This window comes from Narcine bancroftii, chromosome 11 (assembly GCF_036971445.1).
Source record: "Narcine bancroftii isolate sNarBan1 chromosome 11, sNarBan1.hap1, whole genome shotgun sequence".
NCBI lineage: Eukaryota > Metazoa > Chordata > Chondrichthyes > Torpediniformes > Narcinidae > Narcine > Narcine bancroftii.
Window position 1 is genome coordinate 28,716,233 of NC_091479.1, and position 15,248 is coordinate 28,731,480.

The window sequence follows — 15,248 nt, forward strand, 5'->3', positions numbered from 1 at the left end:
CTAACCCCTAACAAACCCTAACCTTAACACTACCGATACCCCCTATCACTACTCCACGTCCCCTAACTCTATCTCTACCCGTATGCCGTCCCCTAACCCCAACCCTAATCCAACCCACCTTCTCCTAACCCTAACCCTAACCCCACCTCTACCTCCTACTCCTACCCCCTTCCCCTAAACCCAACACAAACCCACATCCCCGAACTCTAAACCTCACCCTAAACCTAGACCTAATCTGAGCCCATGTCTCCTAACCCTAACCATAATGCTACCTCTATCCCAGCCCTCTCTAACTCTAACTCTACCCACCTTCCCCAACCCAAACCTAAACACTACCCCTATCCCCTACACCTATCCCCTACACCTATCCCCTACACCTATCCCCTTCCCCTAACCATACCCCTCACCCATACCCACACCCGCAACCCTACCCCTTACTCCTACCCTTACCCCCTTCCATTACCCCCTTTCTCCTACCCTCTTCTCCTACCCCTCCTTCCCCTAGGTTAAGGTTGGAAGGGGAAAGGGGAGGGTGAAAGGGAGGTGGAGGAGGGCTGGGGTTAGGGCATAGGTGTGAGGGAAGGGCAAGGTGAGCGGGAGGGGGTTGGGATTGAGGAGGGGTAGAGGAGAAGTGGGGGGAAGTGGGTGAAGGGACATGGGAGGTGCAGGGAATGGGGTTGGCAGGGCCAGGGGGAGAAGAAGGGGAGGGATTCAGGACATCATGATGTTGTCCGACCTCTGTTCAGATGGGATGCGAGGTTCTTCTGGACTCGTGTCTTGTCTCTGAGATCGCTCCTTCACCTGGGAAGAGAACTATGGGTGATAGAGATGCTGTCTGCGATGCCTGATCACGATGACTTTGGAGGGTCCCAACTCTTCCCCCATCACCCCCCTCCCTACCCCTGCATATTAGGGCCTTTCCCCTTCCTCTGCTTTACCTGAGGAAGTGTGTTTTGGAGAAAAGCACGATCTATCTCTGCAGAACTCAGAGCACCGTGTCTCCATCAGGCAACACCCTGGTTCACCACGACATGACAGCAAGATGCTGGACAAATCATGGATGGATTGGTCGAATCCCTTCAGCTAACCCATATGAACCTACCCCACAACGATATTACCCTTCCCTCCCTCACACCAGTACCTTCTGTTTTTCTTTTATACCTGTCCCCATATTAAAATCATTTTCATGCCTTTTATGGACCAGCCTCTGCTACTACCCCTGGCAATGCATTCCAGGCACCCACTACTTTCTGTGTGAATAAAATGTACCCCTCACATCTTGCCTAAAGTTCCCTCCTCTCACCTTATTTAGACGCCCTCTGGTATTCTCGCACACAATATTCCAAGTGTGGTCTGACTCGAATTTTATACATCTGCAACATTACCTCTCAGTTCTTGAACTCAATCCCCTGACTCCTGAAGGCCAGCACACAATACACCATCTTAAACTCCTTCTCAATTTTCACAGCAACATTGAGCGATTTATGTAGCAGGATCTAAATATTTCTCTGTCCTGCACACTGTTCATAATCCTGTCACTAACCAAGTTCTCTGCCCTCACGTTCTTGTAATCCGCATTCAATAAAGAAATTGGTCTATATGAAGCTACTTTTAATGGGTCTCCAATCTTCTTTGGAATAACTGTTATTCGTGCCCTTGAAAATGACTCTGGAAATTAACCTGTACCAGTTGCTTGTTTAAGTATATCTGGATTTACAGGATTGAACTCCATCCTGGAGTCACTTCTCTCCAAACTAGATGACCTATGACAACCTTCTACACTGTCTACAACATCTCTACCTCTGTGTCAGCCCCTGACGTACCTACCCTTCCACTCCCATCATCATTCATAAAAATCACAAAGAGCAGGGGTCCCAGAGCAGATCCATTTGGAGAGCCACTAGACATTGTTCCATCGACTACTACCCTCTGTTTTCTGCAGACAAGCCAATTCTGAATCCACACAGCCAAGGCTCCATGGATCCCATGCCTCCTGACATTCTGAATGAGGCCACTGTGACGACCTTGTCAAGCACCTTACTAAAATCCACATGCAGTGCATACAGACCTTGACCTTCATCTATTTCCTTTGACACCTCCTCGAAATACTCAATTTGACTCGTGAAGCAGGACCTGCTCCTCACAAAACTATCCATGAGTTTCCCCAGCATGTTTGTGCATTGCCCTCGGCCCCAGCATCAGCAGACTTCCTGGCCAGTCCCTCCCTTACCCCTTCCCAGAGCTTCCGCATCCATTACAACATTAAGCATTGCTGCCCAGTACTGCCCAGAACAGACCTTTGTAAACGTTCTCCACAACCAACTAACCCTTACCCGTACCACACCCATAACTATGGGTGGATTAAATATCCAATTAACTTCTTTCTGAAGTAATGTATCATGAATTTGATGTTGATTCCAATTTTGAATAACTTTTCATAATTCTCGATAAGCTCCTTTAAAGTTAGATCCATTATCAGAACATAATTCTTTTACTTGACCACGTCTAGGAATAAAACGCCAAAGAACATTAATAAAAGAGTCTGTATCAAGCAATGACGCTACTTCAATATGAATTGCTCTCATAGTCAAACATGTGAAAATAACTTCATATCATTTTTCAACACTTCGTCCTCACTTTACTTGCAAAGGACCAAAATAATCAACTTCCACGGATGTAAATGGGAATTCATCAGGTGAAACTCTGTCCTGTGGTAAATCTGCCATTTGTTGTTGTCCAGGTTTTCATTCTCTTTGTCAGTCACAAAGAAATGAAACCTCATGATTTCATTATTAATGTATTTAAGCACTGATGTTCTATCAGTCCAAAACACAGGATCTGCTAACTCCATCTGTAATTCACTTCTTAACATAGCGTCCATTTTGCTCGCCATAGTAGCAGTAGTCAATTCCATTCAAGGTCTGGTGACTGACTTTAATGGAGCCACTCTGGCTTTTCCCATTATAAATCCACCATGTCCTCGCACTTGGTTATTTCACAGGACTCAGTAACTGACAGGATCAAAACCATCTTCACTTACATCAGAAAAATGGTGTAACTGAGCAAATGTGGCCACTCCAAAGTCTGTTAACTTCAAAACTTCCAAGTATTTGAAGATGCTCAATCCAATTTCTCCAATCTTGTGCGATGGATTCTGGATTAGTTTCATCCCATCCAAATTTTCTTCTGCACAAAACTGGTATTTGGCCGGCCTGACCATTAGGCCGAATTCGGCCAGTCGGGAGTAGAGGGTGTGCAGTTGAGACTTGTGTTGTGCCCAGTCTCTGCTGGTGACAAGAATGTCATCCAGATAAATGAACGCGAAATTCAAATCACTGTGCACCGTATCCATGAGGTGCTGGAAGGTCTGGGTGGTGTTCTTGAGCCTGAAAGGCATGCATAAAAATTCGAACAAGACGAAGGGGTTGATGATAGCTGCTTTGGGGATATCCTCGGGGTGCAACAGGATTTGCACCAGATCGACCTTGGAGAATACTCTCATGCCATGCAGATTGGCCGTAAAGTCCTGAAAGTGAGGGATGGGGTAACGGTCAGGTACTGTCGTGTCATTAAGCCGTCGAAAATCTCTGCAGCGGCACTAGCCACTGGAGGCTTTTGGGACCAGGTGGAGTGGCGAGCCCAAGGACTGTCGGAGCGATGAATGATCCCCAGTTCCTGCAGATGTGAGAACTCCTCTTTCGCTCTCTGGAGCTTATCCAGCGGGTTTAACAGTAATGTACGATAAACTGAGCAGACACTGTGACAAAAGGTTCACAGTTAGGAGAATATTTAACGGTGATATACGGTAGACATTGGCAGATACTGTGACACCGAGTTCACAGTAGCGAGAAGGTTTAACAGTAATGCACGATAAGCTGTGGTAGATACTGTGATACCAGGTACACAGTTGGAAGAAGGTTTTACGGTGATGTAATCTTAACTGTGGCATATCAAGTGACACCAGGTTCACATTGGGGAGAAGTTTATGGTGATGTACAGAAGACTGATGCAGATATGGTGACACTACATTCACAATGAGGAGAAGGTATATCACTGATGTACAATAAACTGTGGAATATACTGTGATGTACAATAAATGGTGGCAAAAACAGTGAAAAATGGGTCAATGTGGGGAGAATTTTAATGGTGATGTACAGTCGACTTTGGCAGATACTGTGACACCGTGTTCACAGAACTGAGAAAGTTTAACAGAGATGTATGGAAGAATAAGGCAGATTCTGTGACTCCAGGTTTACAGTAGTGAGAAGGTTTAAAAATGATGTACAATAAATGTGGCAGATTCTGTGAAACCTGGTTCACAGTGGGGAGGAGGTTAATGGTGATGTACACTAAACTGTGGCAGATAGAGTAACACCAGGCTCACATTGAGGAGAAGGTTTACTGGTGATGTACGGTAAACTTTGGCAGATACAGTAAAACCAGTCTCACAATGGGGATAAAGTTTAATGGTGATGTGTGGTAAACTTAGGCTGATACTTTAACACTAGGTTAACAGGGGGAGAAGGTTTAACATTGATGAATGGTAGACTGAGGCAGAAACTGAGAGACAGCATTCACAGTAATGTGAAGGTTTAACAGTGATTTACTATAAACTGTGTCAGATACTGTGACAAGATGGCACAGAGGGTAGATGGGTGGTTCCACCCTTCCCCAGTTAGACTATTAAATGCTCGATTTTAAAAGTTGTAAAAGTGATTTAAAATACTGATAAAAAAAACTGAAATAGTGGAGGATTGAAATGGCTGCAAATGTGAAAAAATCGAAAACTCAGTTTCAGAAGAAATTACCTTACAAATGTGTTGAAGAATTGAGGCCGAGTTCAAGTTGAAGCAACGGAGTCATCGACTGGAGTCCCCAAGTCTCAGAGGACTCCTGCCCGGCTTCTGCAATCGCAAGATGGCACCAGCTCAGCGATGATTTTGGCAGTTTCGACTCGTGCGCTCATGAACACAGGCGTGAGTGTGGGCCAGCTGAGCGAGGACAGGCCCGTGATCCTGCAGCATTGCCTGGTGGTCCGGGGGAGTGCAATGTAGCATCAGAAGATGCACCTGCGCAGTCGGTGCCCTACTAAGCATGCAAAGTGTGTTGAGGGTCCACGAACCTTTGGAGACGATGTGGGCTGTGGGGGAGCCTGAGCGACAGTGAGCTGATGAGGTCGGCACGCTGTTGTCGGGTGACCAGACCCGCAACCATACTGGAAGAGGACTTACTGCTTTGGAGGAAGAAGAGAGCCGTCAGCCTCAAATGGAGGTGATGGATCCTGGACTGGATTCTGTGTTTCCTATTCTGGAAAGGATTGCTCAGCTCATGGAAGATATGTCAAATATATCAATGCAGATGACTCATCAGATGACTCAAGGATTTTCAGAAATGAAATCTAAAATGAACACTGTGTGTGAAGAAATAACTTTTATGAAGCAAAATATTAATGTAGTTAAGAGTGATGTTACGAGATGGACACGATCAGTGGATACTGTGCAAGATCATTTTAAAAAGATTGAGGAGGCTTTCTTGAATGCAAGAGTCAAATGGAGTGTAATAGAGAAAAAATGGAAATAGTGTAAGATCCTTTTGTAGATTGGGGGATTCAGAAGAAGGAATTATTGAAGAAGTTTGGCTCATTAGAAAACCAAAGTCGTAGAAATAATGTTAAGATAGTAGGTCTTCCGGAAGATATGCAAGGTTCGGATCTGGTGAAGGTTTTGAAGAAATGGATCCCAGAAGTGTAGGGCAGGTAATTCGTTCCAGATGAACTGGAATTAGATCGAGCGAACAGAGCGTTAAGGAAGAAACCGTTTCCAGGCCAATTACCACGAGCAGTTTTGATTCGCTGTTTTAAATATCAAGACAGAGAGATGATCCTCCGATTGGTGGTGCAGAAAACACGGCAAAATCAGGCTCCACTGATGGTTCAAAATAATAGGGTTTTTTTAATGCAGATCTGAGTCAAGAAATTATCAGAAGAGACCAAGAATTTAATTCAGCCTAAGAAGTATTGTGGCGAAAGGGATATAAATTTGCTTTTCGTCATGCGGCAGTATTGAAAGATTTTTATGGGAATTTTCAATCTCAGTTTTTTGAGAATGACCACGATGCTTTATTATTTGCTAATTCATTGCCAGATGGACGAGGAAATGGGCGATCGTCACCATTGTCACCGAAGGGAAGGGTCAATGGGAATGGAAATGGGAAGATTGGAAAATATGGAAAGAATGGGAAAAAAGTTGAATTGACGCAGTCTTCTCGATATTGAAGATCCGGAACAATCAGTGGGACTGGAATCACTGGGTTGAATGTTTTTGTTTCAGGACTTTGTGAAAGTCTGACTGGGGGTGGGTGACACTGAGTCCTTTAGTCACCTGCCACTTGTGCACTTCACCACACCCAGATTTTTAGGGGGCTACTACTTTTGAGTAGCTTGTTTTGGGATTGATTTTTCTCTTTTTTTTGGAATTTTAAAATAGGTGGGGATTAGAATACAGAGAGACTTAGAAGGGGAGTATTATTTTATAGTAGGATTCACATTTGTGAGAAGGTTTAACAGTGATATACCCATGAACTGCATCAGATACTGTGTCACAGGGTGCACAGTGGGGAGGAGGTTTATCAGTGATGTATGTTAGACTGAGTCCAATGCTGTGACACCAAGTTCATAGTAGTGAGAAGGTGTAACGGTGATGTCCGGTAGACTGAGGCAGATACTGTGACACCAGGTTCACATTGGGGAGAAGGTTTAACGGTGATATACTGTATATTGAGATATCTACCATGACACCAGGTTCACAGTGGGGAGAAGGTTTAACGGTGATGGACGGTAGACTGAGGCAGATTCTATTACACCAGGATCACGGGTGGGGGGGGGAGAAAGTTTTTCGTTGATGTACGATAGACTGAGGCAGAAACTTTGAGACAGGATTCAAATTCGTGCGAAGGTTTAATATTGATGTACGATTAACTGTGTCAGATACTTTGACATCAGGTTCATATTGGGGAGAAGGTTTAACGGTGATGTTCAGTCAAGGGAGGCAGATACTGAGACACCAGGCTCATTGTATTGTTCATTTATCTTAATTACAACATTTAATTTATATCTCCATTTTTTTGTGGCAACTTCCAAACATTCCATAAACTTCTATTCTAATCAGATTTTGTTCATTTCTTCTTCTTTGGCTTGGCTTCGCGGACGAAGATTTATGGAGGGGGTAAAAAGTCCACGTCAGCTGCAGGCTCGTTTGTGGCTGACAAGTCCGATGCGGGACAGGCAGACACGACTGCAGCGGTTGCAAGGGAAAATTGGTTGGTTGGGGTTGGGTGTTGGGTTTTTCCTCCTTTGCCTTTTGTCAGTGAGGTGGGCTCTGCGGTCTTCTTCAAAGGAGGTTGCTGCCCGCCAAACTGTGAGGCGCCAAGATGCACGGTTTGAGGCGTTATCAGCCCACTGGCGGTGGTCAATGTGGCAGGCACCAAGAGATTTCTTTAGGCAGTCCTTGTACCTTTTCTTTGGTGCACCTCTGTCACGGTGGCCAGTGGAGAGCTCGCCATATAACACGATCTTGGGAAGGCGATGGTCCTCCATTCTGGAGACGTGACCCATCCAGCGCAGCTGGATCTTCAGCAGCATGGACTCGATGCTGTCGACCTCTGCCATCTCGAGTACTTCGACATTAGGGATGTAAGCGCTCCAATGGATGTTGAGGATGGAGCGGAGACAACGCTGGTGGAAGCGTTCTAGGAGCCGTAGGTGGTGCCGGTAGAGGACCCATGATTAAAAACCCAAATCATTTGGTCTCTTAAGTATGCTGTACAAAATTAAATTCTTTACCTGGGTTTGGTTCAACAGCACTTCAGTCTGCTTCATTATTTTTTCAGACCCTCGTTTTGTGCTTTCTTCTTTCCCCAGTTGATTCTCCAAATGGGCATCCAACCTCTGTCTTCTCAGCTTGACCCAACGTCTCCTCTGTTAACTTAAGCAAACCAAGGAGACCAAAGTTAAAATTTTCACATTGGCATTTTCAAACACAAAAATGACGCTGTGATTTGCTGTTTCACATCATAATCCCACTTGCTAAACTTGCAAGCAACTGCACTGCATCCTACAGCTGGAAAATTGCAAGCGAACTGCTTGGTTAAAGCAAAGATTCCACCCAGTCACCTGATTAAAGGCCTCCAAGTTAACAACAGATAGCAACCTGAAAGTTAAATACAAAGATCTGCATCAGGAAGATTAATGGGGTTTTTAAATAAATCATTTCCACTATTGAAAGAAAACTCCTCAGGGAACACCAGGCTCTTGTTGAACAATTCCTGTTGTATTCCTCAAAATGATTTGAATCTTGATTTCAAGCAGAGTCATTTGGTGAGATTGTTGGTCCAGAACAAACCCTGCCCACACACTCCCTTAAATACCTGCAAAGTCCTGGTTCAGCTCTGCTCCACGCTAAAGCGATCAGAGCTTTTCCGAAGAGATAACAGACTTCAGATGCTGATACGTTGAGTCACAAACACCCTAATACTTCCCTGAACAACACACCTCTCTCTGAAAACCAACAAGAACCTTCCTGAACAGTAATTATTTACCTTTCGAGCACCAAACCTGTGAACATTATATTTGATAAATTCTGTGCACAGTAGAAGAATGGCCTGCAACCAGTGAACTTGGATTAATGAGAAGTGAGATTGGACTGTGAACCAAAGAACTTTTCTGAACTTACACACACGTGCACTTAGAATTAGATGGGGGGAAAGTTGGGTAAAGTCAGTTAAAGTAATAAAATAGTGATAAGTTAAAGTGTTATTCCATTTTCATCTTGAAAGATAATTAAAATCAGCTTTTGTTTAAGTCACCATTTGTCTTGGTGAATATCTATTGCTGCTGGGTTTTGGGATCCTCTGGACTCGTAACACAGCACCAAGCTTCAGAACAACCCTAATGCTTTAGGTTATGACAATGGTCCATAAATGGGTCCCAGCATCTGTTGAAAGTTATTAATTGACTCTTCTATAATTTTTGTAAATATTAACAAGACATAATATCATTTAACTGTTGTGTTTGTGTCGTTGGAGAATTCGCTTTCCATTCAATCAGAATTAGAGTTTTGGGTACCGTATTTGAGAAAAGATGTGCTGGAGTTGGAGAAGGTCAGAGATGATTTACTGGAATGATATCAGGAATGAAAGGGTGAGTATATGAGGAACAATTGTCGACTCTTCGACTGTACTAGTTGGAGTACAGAAGGATAAGAGGGTCCTCAGAGGCATTTCAAATGCTGGAAGGCTTGGGCAGATTACATATGGCAAAGATGTTTCCCATGGTAGGGGATTCTAGGACAGGAGAGCATAATTTCAGGATAAAAGGGTGTCAATTTAAAACAAATGTGGAAAAATTGATTTTGTCAGTGGTCGTGAAACCCATGTGAGATCATTGGGTGTATTTAAGGCAGAGATTGACAGGTATTTGATTAGTCAAGGAATCAAGGGTTATGGGGAGAAAGCTGGGGAGTGGGGGTGAGTGGAAGAATGGTGGAACAGACTCGACGGGCCTACTTCTGCTCCTATATCTTGTGATCTATATCCTGCTGGAGACCTAGACAACCCTCCTCTTGTATTCCCTTCTTAGAAAGCATTCTGCATTGTGGGTTTATGTCACGTGAACCCATTTCCAATTGAATCCCATGTTACAAGTAACCCAATGCAAATTCTGCATTGAGAGGACTGCAGCTTATTCATTTTAAAAATTGTTATGGAGCAGCTCAAATGAGATTTCTTGCTTCTTTTTTTGAAAGGGTTAAAATAGAATCAAATAAAATAGGAGAGGGAAAAGCAGAAGAATTTATATACAAGTGGGAATCGAAATTAATGGTTGGTGATAAAGATACACAATTGTTGAAACATTTGATTAATATATGGAATAAAATAAATGATGAAATTGGTGTAAGTGGATGTACATCACCCAGAATGGCTTTGATTCAAAATCCTCATATCTTTTTTAAAGGATCATCAATTTCTGGATAGCGGGTTTCGTAAGGGGATTATAAATGTTGAAGATTGTTATGAAAGGGGACAATTAATGTCATTTGAGCAACTGAGAAATAAATATCGTATAACTCATCACAATCTTTTTTGCTCTTTCCAACTAAGAGCATATTTGAAGGATAAGTTAGGACCAACCATGTTGTACTGAAATAGAAATTCCTTATAAGAGGAATTGTTAAAAATAAATTATTTGATGATATCCTCTTTATTACAAGTAGGAACTTTTAAATGAGGAGTTCATAAGTTGAGACAAAGGTGGGAAATGGATCTGAATAATTTAATTGATTGGCAAATATGGGGAGATCCATAAATTAATTCAGTATAATTGTTTTTACATCAGTCATGTAGCAGATGTCAGCAAGGATTTTATCTGAAAGCTGCACCTGGAGTCAGGTGACTCAGGCTGTTGGATTTGAAAAGCTCCTCAGGAAGCTGATTTGGCAAAAGAGATCACATGATCCAGGGGAGTTGTATTAATTCACTTCAACTCAGCAGTCTGGAACTATTGACCAGAGTTCCACACTGCAGCAGTGAGGAAGGAATTCACAACTAGTTTTTCTTCTACAGTGACTTCTTACACCAATGAAATTAATTAGAATAAAATCAGAATTATCAGATCAATGTTTTAGGTGTGGTGAAGATGTCGCAACTTTCTTGCATTCAACTTAGCTTTGTCCTAATGTGAGATCTTTTTGGGGAGAATTACAAATTTTTTGGAACAAGTTACAGGAGATGTTTTCCAGCAGAATCTGACCTTATCTTTATTACAAAATATTGAAGGAACAAGGCCCAAATTAAATCTATTAATATATCAATGGAAATTTGTTAAATTAACATTAGCAGTGATGAGGACATGTATTGCACTTACTTGGAAATCAGATATATATATATTTTTAGGGATGGCAAGATGACATGCAAAAATTCAAACTTGTATTCCTTTGGAAAAAATTACATATAGCTTGAGAAATATGCTTTTGCAAATTTGGCACCTGAATATTCAAATATCAGGCTTCAATTTGTAATAATTCCCTTTCCATCCCTCTAGACATGTGAGATTCTCCTCTTAGTTACATTTTTTAAATTTAGATTTGTTAGATTTCCTCACCACCGTGAACTCTGGGGAAGCGGACGACTAATGCAGAGCACCAGAAAACATAAAGACCACACCCCACCAACATCTCAGAAGCAGAGGATTCAATCCACGGGTCAGTGTCCAAGGAAGCAGACCAGTGAGGGGTTTTGCAGCTGAAGAACCCACATAGGTGGCAGGCTGTTGGTGACTTGAGGAGAGGAACCCACGCAGGCTGCGGGCTTCTGGACAAAGCAGTCAAGGAACTCACAACAGGCTGTAGATTGCTAGAGACTGGGTCAAAACTGGCTAAAAGGGTGTCAGGTATCAGACCTGGGATACGAGTGAGTGCTAAATGGTTCCTAATTATGTCAGATGTTCAAAACTGGAGCTCACATTGCCAATGACTTGGATTGGTCTGTGAGCATTGAAAGACAATCCACAGACCCTCAGTGACTTGGCCCAGGGTTTGGGGTGGTGGGGGTGGTGGGTAGCACTCAGTCTTTCTCTGACCGTAAGAGGCATTTCAGTCAATTTCTGCCAGACGTGAGTCTGTCTGTCTGACAGCAGGAAAAAAGCAATTTTGTGTGATATGACACTTTTTAATTACATGACAGTAAATTGTCTCCTGAAATAGAGAGAGAGGTTCAAGTTTCAAACTATTACAAACTACACTCACCAGAGCCAACTGGATTATACCTCTTCCCACTTTTTTTTTTGCAAGGACACCATTGATTTTATCACAGCTCTTCTGCTGCTTCTGTCCTGTGACAGATTATATATTTTACATTGTATATAGAGATGTTTTTGAAAGAGATGGATTGGAGGAGTCGTTTAGGTCACAAACAAACACATACACTTCACAAAACAGATCTTATTTAAAACGCAAGAGCTTTGCTGAGAGTGAGTCATTCAGGCGCCGATAGCCTTTGCAAAGATAAAACAAGGAGGCTGTTTTGCTAAAGAATTTCAAAAGCAGGTGTAAATAGATTATTGTTTTTAAAGCAACAGATGAATGGACTCAGTAATTTGGGTCTGGTGCAGTATCTGGCTGGTTCCAGTTTGCTGTTCTAAGAAGGTCATGTGGTTTTGCAAGCAGAGAGGAGAGACCAAATAGGCTTTTTCTAAAAAAGAGAGAGAGAGAGAGAGAGAGAGAGAGAGAGAGAGAGAGAGAGAGAGAGATGGCAAGCTGGCATCTTGTTTTGAAGACTGGTTGTGAGTTCTCAGTTCAGCCTGTTGAAAAACTTTGTTGTCCATACAAGAGGAAATGGCTGGCTAGAAATGATGTTTCACCTGAAATAAGGGAAACAAAAGGAAATCAATTGTGACCTGCAGAAGAGGTTATCATTTGGAAAACCCTGATGGGTCAAGTTTCTTTGGCAAGACACCAAAGTGGCTGATCAGAGGGAATCACTTTATGTGTGTCCAATGTGCATGAAATCCCTCTCTGAAACCAACAAAAACCTTCCTGGAGGGTACACATTTACTTCTTAGCACCAGAGCTTGGTGAAAATTCATAAATGTTGAATTCTGTGCACAGTATAAGAATTGATAGATGCCGGTGAACTTGGAGTTGTGTCAAAGAACTTTATGCACATTAAATACACCTGCACTTAAAATTAGAAGGCGGTAATGGAAGGCTGTTAAATTAATAGTGATAAGTTAAAGTTTGATCCTGTTTGTTTTTCTGTTTAAAGAAAATTAAAACCAATGTTTGTTTTAGAATGAATGGTGTTATTGTTCAAAATCTGCCTGTGATCGAAAGTATTCTTGGACTGAATAGACATCTGGGCCAAATGGCTATTTAAGGACAATCTGTACATGATTGTACATCCTAAAGTACAATGACTACTTCTATCCACTAAAGATTGTTAAAGAGCAAGAATAGACAATACAATCACATAAAATTCCCATCCATACAGCACACGTATTAATACACAAAACAATCACACCTCCTCATTGGTCATGAAGTGCCTACACTTCCCAAGGAGGCTGAGGAGGTCAAGGCCAACGGCTCTCATCCTGAGATTTTACAGGAGCGCAGTTGAGTCTCCTGTCTGGTTGCACCATTGGATGATCTAGTTGCTGTTAAGCATCAGACAGGAATGATGCAGAGTTGTGAGGATCACTGGGCTCTCCCTTTTTCTGTAGATGACATTTACTGGGAGTGTTGTTCAAATTGCGCTCAAGGAATAGTGCAAAGACCATTTTGATCTAGTGAACAGCATCTTTAACCACGTACATCATCAAAAAGAGGTCTTACAGGCTGGGGAATAGCTTCTTCCCACAGGCTGTTAGATGGATGAAAAGTATCCTGTAAGTGTGATAATCCTCCCAAATATTAATATATGTAGCGGCTACTTCGATAGAGCTATGAAAAGCAACACACACACACACACACACACACACACACACACACACACACACACACACACACACACACACACACACACACACACACACACACACATACCAGGTTAGTCAACACAAGACTGCTTTATTCAGTCTTTACAGGCTTCTTCTATTTACAGCATGTCCCGGGCTCTATGGGTCAAGATGGGACATCATTATGAGTTAGCTGCAGATCCACGGGACCACAGGTTTAAAGTAAGCCCTTTGAGTGTCCCGCACCTTCCAGCAGGGGAAATCACAGATCAACGTGCCGTTCGAACGGCACACAGCACCACGTGCATGCGGTCAATTAAATGGATGAGTACCCAGCTGTCTGCCTTATGATTTCATGTGCCCACCAAAGAACCTTGCCCAGTCGGCCCGCTTCACAGCTGCTACACCCCCAGAACCGTCGCCAGAAAGAAAAACACCAGCTGCATGCAACTTAGGTGGACACCCTCATCTTTTGGGATGGGGGCACTGAATGGGTGAAGCGGATTCCACATGGGCAGGCTTATGTCTGTCCAAACTAAACAGCTGCGAATGTCCCCCAATGTCAAAAGTATACTCAAATCCATCCTTCTTCACCACGCAGAAAAGGCTCTCATACGGTCGTTGTAACAACACTCCTGTGTACTGTCTGTGCACAAAAACAAAATCAGCGTCCAGGAGTTGTGGGGCACATTCTGTTAAGGGGATCAAAGCCAGTGGGTAGGAAAAGCTTTGCTGATCGTGATACCATGTCGAAGCTGCCGAAGGATATTCAGATCAGAGTTGGTTGTGAAATGAATGTCCCATGAAACTGTTAGGACCAGACCATAAACCATCTCTGCGGACAACACAGACATATCTTACTTTTGAGCTGTGTGCACTCCAAAAGAACGCATGGCAACTCATCAACCTAATTGGGACCAGTGAGTCAGGCCTTAAAAGTGGACTTCAGTTGCCAGTGGGAACGTGGGTGAATTGTTTTCCGCGGACGGAATTAATGTGGGAAAACCAAATCTAGCCATCCAGTTGACGATGAATGCTCTGGCCCTTGTCTCAGTGTCACTGGATGGCAACGGGACGGCCTCTGGCCAGCACGTGAAATGTTCTACAACTGTTAGAATGTATCTCATGTTTTCAGATTCTGGCAATGGTCCAAGCAGGTCTACATGCACGTGTTCCAACTGTCTGCATTCCGTCGGGAAATGTTGAAGAGGTGCCTTAGTGTGGCACTGAATTTTGGCAGTCTGGCAGGAGGTACATGTGCAAACCCATTGCACAACGCATTTTCTCAGTCCATGCTATACATATTTATTTGACATGAGCTTGACAGATGTTCTGATGGATGGATGAGATAAGCTGTGTATCTGGTCAATAAGGTGTTTCCTCCAAGATGCAGGAAACATTGGTCTAATGTAGCCCAAAGACATGTCACAACGTAAGGTTGGCCACCCAGTTGTGCTGCCCTCTGCTGTATGTCCAGGTTAGTAATGGCCGTACTGTATGCCTGAACATCGGGGTCCATTGCCTGGACACTGGCTAATTCAGAAATATCAATGTCACCCTGAATATGATATATAGTCGGTCTGGACAGCATATTCGTGATGCCATTGTTTTTACCAGATGTTATCCAAGTAGATCGTAGGGAACTCTAAATCTCTGCCCAAACTGTCTATAACCCGCTGGCAGGTTTGAACACCATTCTTCAACTCAAGTGGCATCCTAAGACATTCAAAAAGACCAGAAGGGG

General features: G+C 43.1%; 1 long non-coding RNA gene across 1 annotated transcript in view; it reads right to left on the minus strand.

Annotated features, from left to right (window-relative positions):
- Positions 1-519: 519 nt before the first annotated feature.
- LOC138746349 (uncharacterized) overlaps positions 520-15,248 on the minus strand; it is a 43,428-nt gene continuing 28,699 nt past the window's right edge. The window contains exons 2-3 of the long non-coding RNA XR_011346888.1: positions 7,841-7,982; positions 520-801 (exon numbers count right to left, since the gene is read on the minus strand). This is a non-coding gene — a long non-coding RNA (uncharacterized lncRNA). The remainder of the gene's footprint in view (positions 802-7,840; positions 7,983-15,248) is intronic.